Source organism: Pimephales promelas, chromosome 16 (assembly GCF_988280905.1).
Source record: "Pimephales promelas chromosome 16, fPimPro1.hap1.1, whole genome shotgun sequence".
NCBI classification, from domain to species: domain Eukaryota; kingdom Metazoa; phylum Chordata; class Actinopteri; order Cypriniformes; family Leuciscidae; genus Pimephales; species Pimephales promelas.
The window spans coordinates 428,061-437,500 of NC_142784.1; the positions used below are offsets into that span (position 1 = coordinate 428,061).

The window sequence follows — 9,440 nt, forward strand, 5'->3', positions numbered from 1 at the left end:
ACATAAAGCTGGGAAAAAAAACAAGATTTAAAATAAAGATTTAATAAAATAATATATAAAAATATATATGCAGAAATGTATGCATGTATATATAAAAAGTTAACAAGTTTAACTAATTAAAAATGTTAAATTGTACCATTAAATTGCACACATATATCTATTTGTTCATAATTTAAATGCAATATGTGTGTGTGTGATATTAATTACAATATAGGAGGACCAAACCTGCAGAAATTAAAAATTAATAAGTAAAAAAAAGATACATTTGATAATAGGAAAATAAATAAAGGAATAAATGACTTGATAAAATAAATATGATTTATTCTTAATCAAAATATTTTTTGCATTTTTTCCCTTCCCTTTCTGCTTTTATTTATGTGTTAGGTAATATTTATATTTGGTAAGCAAGACCAACCAACCTAATTATCATGCACATCAATAAATGAAATAATGTAAGAATAGATATAAAACTAAAGAAAGAAAATTTAAATAAATAAAGGTTAAAACAAATATATCTGGAAATAAAAACAAATTGGAATAAATAAATATACAATTAAATTTATTTATTTTTATTTATTTATTTGTTTATTTCGAGCAATATGTAGTTACACATGACAAGGCAATACGCAGCATTTTGGTTAATCTGTACAAGCCTTTAAATTCATAATATTTACATCGACTTTAACAAAACCTAAATCTATTGCTCGAAACGGAGTGGATAGAAGTCAAACTTATTTGAACCCACCCCGGTTACCAAAAACAGGAAAAACAAAACAATAATAATTACTTCCTTACACATTATCATAACACTCAATAACAATTCTGAATATAAGTACATATATGAAAACATGAGAAGGGAAGGAAGGGAAACCCTTTCTCCCTCATCAAAGGCAAAACAATACCAAAACAAAACAAAACATATCCTAAATACACACCATATATGATCATGAACTCAGGTAACAATTATAATAATACCAACAATGGTAATCAATTACCTACAAGGTAAAATAAAACAGAGTATAAACACATGGATACATCTAAGAAAATACCAACAATGGTAATCAGAATACCTACAGGGTAATATTAACAAAATACAATGAATACAACAGGAAATTAAACCATTTCCGACATGTATTGCGATAAGACCTTCTGTTTATAATGTACTTTAAATTGATGAATATTTTTGCTTTGTTTCAGTTCCAGCCCCAAACTATTCCAAAGTTTAACTCCACATACAGACACACAAAAACTTCTCCTAGTTGTTCTGACCACAGGCATAACAAAGTTCCCATAACTCCTCGAACTATACGACTTCTCACTATGTGTAAATAACTTTTGTATGTTAGAAGGTAAAAGGTTGTGAAATGCTTTAAATAAAAATTTTGCTATATTAACTTTAACTAGGTCCTGTATTTTTAATAATTTAGATTTAAGAAAAAGTGGATTTGTATGATCAAGATAATCAGCCATGTTTATAATACGTATCGCCCTTTTTTGTAGAATAAATAGTGATTGTATTAAGTTGTTGTAGTTATTTCCCCATACTTCAACACAGTAAGTTAAGTACGGTAAAATTAAGGAACAATACAAGATACGTAGTGCATTCTCATCAAGTACCTGTTTGGCTTTATTTATTATCGCAAGGCTTTTGGAGACTTTGGTTTTTATGTGCCTGATGTGAGTTTTCCAAGTTAGTTTGCCATCTATTATAACTCCTAAAAATTTTATTTCAGAGACATATTCAATTTGTAACCCGTCTATCTCAATCATCTTATCCATTTTTTCCTTATGATTACCAAATAAAATGGCTTTAGTTTTATCTAAGTTCAAAGACAATTTATTTACAACATTAATAACTTTATCATAATTGTCATCACAATAGAAAATGTTGGTATCATCTGCAAACAAAACTAACTTGAGTAATTTAGAAACATTAAATATATCATTGATGTACAAATTGAATAGTTTGGGGCCCAATACTGACCCTTGGGGGACACCACAAGAAATTAAACGACAATCAGAAGAGGACTCCCCCATTTGCACATATTGCATTCTATCACTTAAAAAGCTTTTTACCCAATTGCCCGCTATCCCTCGTATCCCATACCTTTCCAATTTCTTAAATAATATTGCATGATTAATTGTGTCGAAGGCTTTCTTCAAATCAATGAAAATTCCAATGGTAAATTTTTTATTGTCTAATGCATTTGATAATCCTTCTGTGGCATCAATTATAGCCATAGATGTAGATCTCTTGCTTCTAAATCCATATTGACTTCCATTTATCAGATTATATTTTTCAACAAATTTTTCTAAACGAATATTAAATATCTTTTCTAGAATTTTTGAAAATTGAGGAAGCAATGAAATTGGTCTATAATTGTTAAAAATATGTTTATTTCCATTTTTGAATAGTGGAATAACTTTGGCAATTTTCATCTTCTTGGGAACACAACCATTTTGAAGTGACAGATTACAGATGTGCGTTAAGGGTGCTTTAATGTTATTTATAACTTTTTTTAATAATGCCATATTGACGGAATAACAGTCCATCGAGTAGTTATTTTTCGACTTTTGAACAATATCCATTACTTCTTCATCACTAACTCCCGAAAGAAAAATGGTGTTTGAATTTATCTCAATTTTATCAATATTGTGCTCTATTTGTTCATCTGGGATACTTGATGCGAAGTCACGGCCGATGTTTACGAAAAAATCGTTAAAGCTATTCACTACCCTTTTCTTAGTATGATATTCACCATGTGCATCAACAAAATATTCTGGATAAGTCGTTTTTTTTAAAGCCTTTTTTGATAATGCTATTTAATACATCCCAAGTTCCTTTTATACTAGTTTTATTATCAATCAATAATTTCTTATAATAACATTTCTTGGCTATTCTTAATACCGTCCGTTAACTTATTCTTATACAACTTATATCTATTCTCTGCTTCTTTAGTTTTCAGTTTAATAAATACTTTATAGAGATTATTTTTCTTTTTGCATGCATTTTGTAAACCTTTAGTCATCCAAGGACAATTGAAATATATGTTGCATTTACTGTAAACTGAAACAGGGCAATACTTGTCGTATGAATATGTGAATATTTCTAAAAAGACATTATAAGCTTTGTCTGTGTCAGTCTCTCCATGAACAGAACTCCAGTCTTGTACTCTCAGATCATCGTTAAATGAATTGATTGCATCTTGAGTTAATAGTCTTTTGCAGCCTACATTACAGATTTCTTTTGTTTTAGAAACATTACAGTCATATATGACAAAAACAGGTAAATGATCCGTAATATCACAAATAAACAACCCGTTAATTATGTTATTTGTCAAGTTGTTAGTAAAGATATTATCAATTAAGGTTGCACTATGTGATGTGATTCTACTTGGTTTAGTTATTGATGGAAATAAAGACATGGAGTACATTCTTTCAATGAATTCATCGGTCAATTTATGTTTATTTGGATTTAAGAGATCAATGTTAAAGTCTCCACAAATAAATAAGGGCTTATTAACTTTTGAAAACATGTTCTCCATTTCTTCATTAAAAGTATCAATACTTGACCCAGGTGATCTATAAACACAACTTATAATGATGTTTTTTTTCTTCTTACCATTATTGATTTCTATTGTTATACATTCCATTAGATTATCACATACAAATGACATATTGGTTAGAAGCGAATATTTTATAGTTTTGTGCACATATAGTGCGACCCCACCTCCCGTTTTATTTTGTCTATTCACGTAATGCAGATCGTAATCATCCATTTCAAAATCAATTCCTTTCTCTTGATTGAACCAAGTTTCAGAAATCGCTATCACACTAAAAGGAAACACAAAACTTTGAAGATATTCACGTATTGCATTAAAGTTAGTATACAAACTTCTGCTATTGAAATGAACAATAGTCAATTTATCCTCAGTGAAGCAATTGTTGTTGTACTTTTCATTTGTATAGTAGTTACAATTATTGTTAATGTATTCAGTATATTCCATTCCACATAAATCCAACTGACGAAGATGTTCAATTCTCTGCAATAAGTCTGTCTCAACGTAATTGTCCTTTTGACCACCAGTATGTGGCTCAGTGCTCATTGTGATACTATAAGTCAGATATTACTGACTTTAAATGAATGTATAAATAAATATAAGAATAAACTGAACAAAGAAATAAAATAATAAATAAATACAATTAAAACGAATACAAATACATTAAAATATAAAAGCAAAAAATGATATATTTGGGGGAAATTATACAAAAATATATTTGATTAAAATGTTATCGTAATTATTTTATCAAGTCGTTTATTCCTTTATGTATTTTCCTATTATCACATTTAATTTTATTTATTTATTTATTTATTCATTCATTCATTTTTAACTGCAGGTTTGGTCCTCCATACTACTGCACATTACATCTTTCTGCAATGTTAACTTATATTTTAAACATAGTTAGAGATTATGATGAAACATTCACCTTTACAAACAAAGATACTCTTATAAAATAGCTGTTTCTTATCGTCACAATCCATTCAACACGATAACAATACGATTACATGACAATATACATGCAATTTAAATGATAAAATATTTGAATAATAAAGTATATGCACTCACCTGAGTTAAAGTCTGTCTGCAGGTAGTTTAGACACTAACAAAACGAAACAAGTTTGCTGACAAGTCGGTAAACAAATATCCGGTAATAAAACGGGTTGAGAGATGACGCTTCGCCTTTTAAATTCCCCGCCACGGAAAAGTGAAACAGCGCCGGGAAGTCTACGTGTGGCCAAAAGTAGATTGCATCCGTAGTGTTAAGCACTACCATAGCTCGAATGGGAAAAGTTAAGGGAAGTTAAGCTTAGCTATTTTCGGCTCCCGCGCGAGCAACTTGACTGATTTGCGGGGCCTCGTGGCGCAACGGTAGCGCGTCTGACTCCAGATCAGAAGGTTGCGTGTTCAAATCACGGGTTCGTCGGGGTCAATCAATCTCTTCTTTTTTTTTTTTTTTTTTTTTTTACACTTTTTTTATTGGAACAAAGAACATAATAGTTATCATGGATTTTACAATATCAGACAGTATCACAAAACAATTCCAACATCTTGATATATAATATCACACTCAGTGGTTTACATACATAGTCCATTTTTCCCAAAGCGTGTTACATTTGTCAAATTTGAGCCTTAATGTAAATGTAAGCCTCTCCATACTGTATATTTCGTTTACAATCCCTAGCCATTGATCCTTAGTTGGAGGATCCACCTGCAACCATTTACGGGTTATTGCTTTCCTACAGCTTGCTAACAATATTTTTAATAAGTATTTATCCTTGTCTAAAACATTACCCGATATTTTACCTAGATATATAGTAGTGAATAAAAAAGTCCATCTCTACTCCCATAATTTTCTCAATCTCTGCCACTGCTTCTTGCCAAAACAATTTTATTTTTGGGCATGCCCAGAAAATATGATAATGATTAGCCATCGAGGTTTCACATTGCCTCCAGCAAAAGCCCCGGCTCTGAGAACCCGTATGGAGTGCTGTTAATTTGGGAGTTATAAAAAATCTTACTAAGTTCTTCCATCCAAATTCCTTCCAGGATCTTGAGTTTGTGGTATTTGCCTGTATCACACATATATCTGTCCAGTCTTCATCTGTTATTTGTAAGACAGACTCTTTCTCCCATTTTTGTTTAATGTATATTGATGAATGGTTCTTAGATGTTTGTATACTTCTATACAATCTAGAAACCAGCTTTTTGTTATCTCCTAATGTGTACGCCTTTGAGAATAATGAATCATTCTCTTCCTTAATACAATTCAGGAATCCTTGTTGCTAGACCCTACAACTAGCTCAGCAATTTGACTGGTTTTCAGGGCCTCGTGGCGCAACGGTAGCGCGTCTGACTCCAGATCAGAAGGCTGTGTGTTCAAATCACGTCGGGGTCAATCATTCTCTTCTGAGCACAAGTCTTTAACCCCCCGAGCTTGAACCCCCTGAATTTTCTTACCGTTTTTTCCAGCAGAAAGCTAACGAGCTAGCCATCACGGGGGTGTCTTTCGGGTCTTTCTAGCCTTTACAGAAGGTTTTCTATCCAGCCTGAATTGTATTAAAGACTTGTGCTCAAAGAAGAGAATGATTGACCCCGACGTGATTTGAACACGCAGCCTTCTGATCTGGAGTCAGACGCGCTACTGTTGCGCCACGAGGCCCTGAAAACCAATCAAATTGCTGAGCTTGTTGTAGGGTCTAGCAACAAGGATTTCTGAATTGTATTAAAGACTTGTGCTCAAAGAAGAGAATGATTGACCCCGACGTGATTTGAACACGCAACCTTCTGATCTGGAGTCAGACGCGCTACCGTTGCGCCACGAAGGCCTAGAGGCTCTGAATCTGTTGCGCCACGAGGCCCCGCAAATCAGTCAAATTACTGAGCTAGTTGTAGGGTCTAGCAACAAGGATTCCTGAATTGTATTAAAGAAGAGAATGATTGACCCCGACGTGATTTTGAACACGCAGCCTTCTGATCTGGAGTCAGACGCGCTACCGTTGCACCACGAGGCCCTAGAGGCTCTGAATCTGTTGCGCCACGAGGCCCTGAAAATCAATCAAATTGCTGAGCTAGTTGTAGGGTCTAGCAACAAGGATTCATGAATTGTATTAAATAAGAGAATGATTGACCCCGACGTGATTTTGAACACGCAATCTTCTGATCTGGAGTCAGACGCGCTACCGTTGCGCCACGAGGCCCCACAAATCAGTCAAATTGCTGAGCTTGTTGTAGGGTCTAGCAACAAGGATTCCTGAATTGTATTAAAGACTTGTGCTCAAAGAAGAGAATGATTGACCCCGACGTGATTTGAACACGCAGCCTTCTGATCTGGAGTCAGACGCGCTACCGTTGCGCCACGAGGCCCTGAAAACCAATCAAATTGCTGAGCTAGTTGTAGGGTCTAGCAACAAGGATTCCTGAATTGTATTAAATAAGAGAATGATTGACCCCGACGTGATTTGAACACGCAACCTTCTGATCTGGAGTCAGACGTGCTACCGTTGCGCCACTAGGCCCTGAAAACCAATCAAATTGCTGAGCTAGTTGTAGGGTCTAGCAACAAGGATTTCTGAATTTTATTAAAGACTTGTGCTCAAAGAAGAGAATGATTGACCCCGACGTGATTTTGAACACGCAGCCTTCTGATCAGGTGTCAGACGCGCTACCGTTGCGCCACGAGGCCCTGAAAACCAATCAAATTGCTGAGCTAGTTGTAGGGTCTAGCAACAAGGATTTCTGAATTGTATTAAATAAGAGAATGATTGACCACGACGTGATTTGAGCACGCAGCCTTCTGATGTGGAGTCAGACGCGCTACCGTTGCGCCACAAGGCCCCGCAAATCAGTCAAATTGCTGAGCTAGTTGTAGGGTCTAGCAACACAGATTCCTGAATTGTATTAAAGACTTGTGCTCAAAGAAGAAAACGATTGATCCCGACGTGATTTGAGCACGCAGCCTTCTGATCTGGAGTCAGACGCGCTACCGTTGCGCCACGAGGCCCCGCAAATCAGTCAAATTGCTGAGCTAGTTATAGGGTCTAGCAACAAGGATTCCTGAATTGTATTAAAGAAGAGAATGATTGACCCCGACGTGATTTGAACACGCAGCCTTCTGATCTGGAGTCAGACGCGCTACCGTTGCGCCACGAGGCCCTGAAAACCAATCAAATTGCTGAGCTAGTTGTAGGGTCTAGCAACAAGGATTCCTGAATTGTATTAAAGACTTGTGCTCAAAGAAGAGAATGATTGACCCCGACGTGATTTGAACACGCAGCCTTCTGATCTGGAGTCAGACGCGCTACCGTTGCGCCACGAGGCCCTGAAAACCAATCAAATTGCTGAGCTAGTTGTAGGGTCTAGCAACAAGGATTCCTGAATTGTATTAAATAAGAGAATGATTGACCCCGACGTGATTTGAACACGCAACCTTCTGATCTGGAGTCAGACGTGCTACCGTTGCGCCACTAGGCCCTGAAAACCAATCAAATTGCTGAGCTAGTTGTAGGGTCTAGCAACAAGGATTCCTGAATTGTATTAAAGACTTGTGCTCAAAGAAGAGAATGATTGACCCCGACGTGATTTGAACACGCAGGCTTCTGATCTGGAGTCAGACGCGCTACTGTTGCGCCACGAGGCCCTGAAAACCAATCAAATTGCTGAGCTTGTTGTAGGGTCTAGCAACAAGGATTTCTGAATTTTATTAAAGACTTGTGCTCAAAGAAGAGAATGATTGACCCCGACGTGATTTGAACACGCAATCTTCTGATCTGGAGTCAGACGCGCTACCGTTGCGCCACGAGGCCCCGCAAATCAGTCAAATTGCTGAGCTAGTTATAGGGTCTAGCAACAAGGATTCCTGAATTGTATTAAAGACTTGTGCTCAAAGAAGAGAATGATTGACCCCGACGTGATTTGAACACGCAATCTTCTGATCTGGAGTCAGACGCGCTACCGTTGCGCCACGAAGGCCTAGAGGCTCTGAATCTGGTGCGCCACGAGGCCCCGCAAATCAGTCAAATTACTGAGCTAGTTCTAGGGTCTAGCAACAAGGATTCCTGAATTGTATTAAAGAAGAGAATGATTGACCCCGACGTGATTTTGAACACGCAACCTTCTGATCTGGAGTCAGACGCGCTACCGTTGCGCCACGAGGCCCTAGAGGCTCTGAATCAATCAAATTGCTGAGCTAGTTGTAGGGTCTAGCAACAAGGATTCCTGAATTGTATTAAATAAGAGAATGATTGACCCCGACGTGATTTGAACACGCAACCTTCTGATCTGGAGTCAGACGCGCTACTGTTGCGCCACGAGGCCCTGAAAACCAATCAAATTGCTGAGCTTGTTGTAGGGTCTAGCAACAAGGATTTCTGAATTTTATTAAAGACTTGTGCTCAAAGAAGAGAATGATTGACCCCGACGTGATTTTGAACACGCAGCCTTCTGATCTGGAGTCAGACGCGCTACCGTTGCGCCACGAGGCCCCGCAAATCAGTCAAATTGCTGAGCTAGTTATAGGGTCTAGCAACAAGGATTCCTGAATTGTATTAAAGACTTGTGCTCAAAGAAGAGAATGATTGACCCCGACGTGATTTGAACACGCAGGCTTCTGATCTGGAGTCAGACGCGCTACTGTTGCGCCACGAGGCCCTGAAAACCAATCAAATTGCTGAGCTTGTTGTAGGGTCTAGCAACAAGGATTTCTGAATTTTATTAAAGACTTGTGCTCAAAGAAGAGAATGATTGACCCCGACGTGATTTGAACACGCAATCTTCTGATCTGGAGTCAGACGCGCTACCGTTGCGCCACGAAGGCCTAGAGGCTCTGAATCTGTTGCGCCACGAGGCCCCGCAAATCAGTCAAATTACTGAGCTAGTTGT

At 36.8% G+C, this 9,440-nt stretch overlaps 1 protein-coding gene and 6 non-coding genes across 7 annotated transcripts in view; 1 reads left to right on the plus strand and 6 right to left on the minus strand.

Moving 5' to 3' along the window:
* Positions 1 to 4,756, minus strand: part of ftr86 (finTRIM family, member 86) — a 31,729-nt gene extending 26,973 nt beyond the window's left edge. The window contains exon 1 of the mRNA XM_089120822.1: positions 4,629 to 4,756. The gene's annotated coding sequence lies outside the window, so the exon portion shown is untranslated. The remainder of the gene's footprint in view (positions 1 to 4,628) is intronic.
* A 1,130-nt stretch (positions 4,757 to 5,886) lies between these two features.
* On the plus strand, positions 5,887 to 5,958 carry trnaw-cca (transfer RNA tryptophan (anticodon CCA)). Its single transcript has one exon. It is a non-coding gene; the product is annotated as a tRNA-Trp (tRNA).
* Positions 5,959 to 6,854: 896 nt separating this feature from the next.
* trnaw-cca (transfer RNA tryptophan (anticodon CCA)) lies at positions 6,855 to 6,926 on the minus strand. Its single transcript has one exon. It is a non-coding gene; the product is annotated as a tRNA-Trp (tRNA).
* Positions 6,927 to 7,172: 246 nt separating this feature from the next.
* On the minus strand, positions 7,173 to 7,245 carry trnar-ccu (transfer RNA arginine (anticodon CCU)). Its single transcript has one exon. It is a non-coding gene; the product is annotated as a tRNA-Arg (tRNA).
* Positions 7,246 to 7,643: 398 nt separating this feature from the next.
* On the minus strand, positions 7,644 to 7,715 carry trnaw-cca (transfer RNA tryptophan (anticodon CCA)). Its single transcript has one exon. It is a non-coding gene; the product is annotated as a tRNA-Trp (tRNA).
* A 94-nt stretch (positions 7,716 to 7,809) lies between these two features.
* On the minus strand, positions 7,810 to 7,881 carry trnaw-cca (transfer RNA tryptophan (anticodon CCA)). The gene has a single exon. It is a non-coding gene; the product is annotated as a tRNA-Trp (tRNA).
* Positions 7,882 to 8,293: 412 nt separating this feature from the next.
* Positions 8,294 to 8,365, minus strand: trnaw-cca (transfer RNA tryptophan (anticodon CCA)). The gene has a single exon. It is a non-coding gene; the product is annotated as a tRNA-Trp (tRNA).
* Positions 8,366 to 9,440: the final 1,075 nt, after the last annotated feature.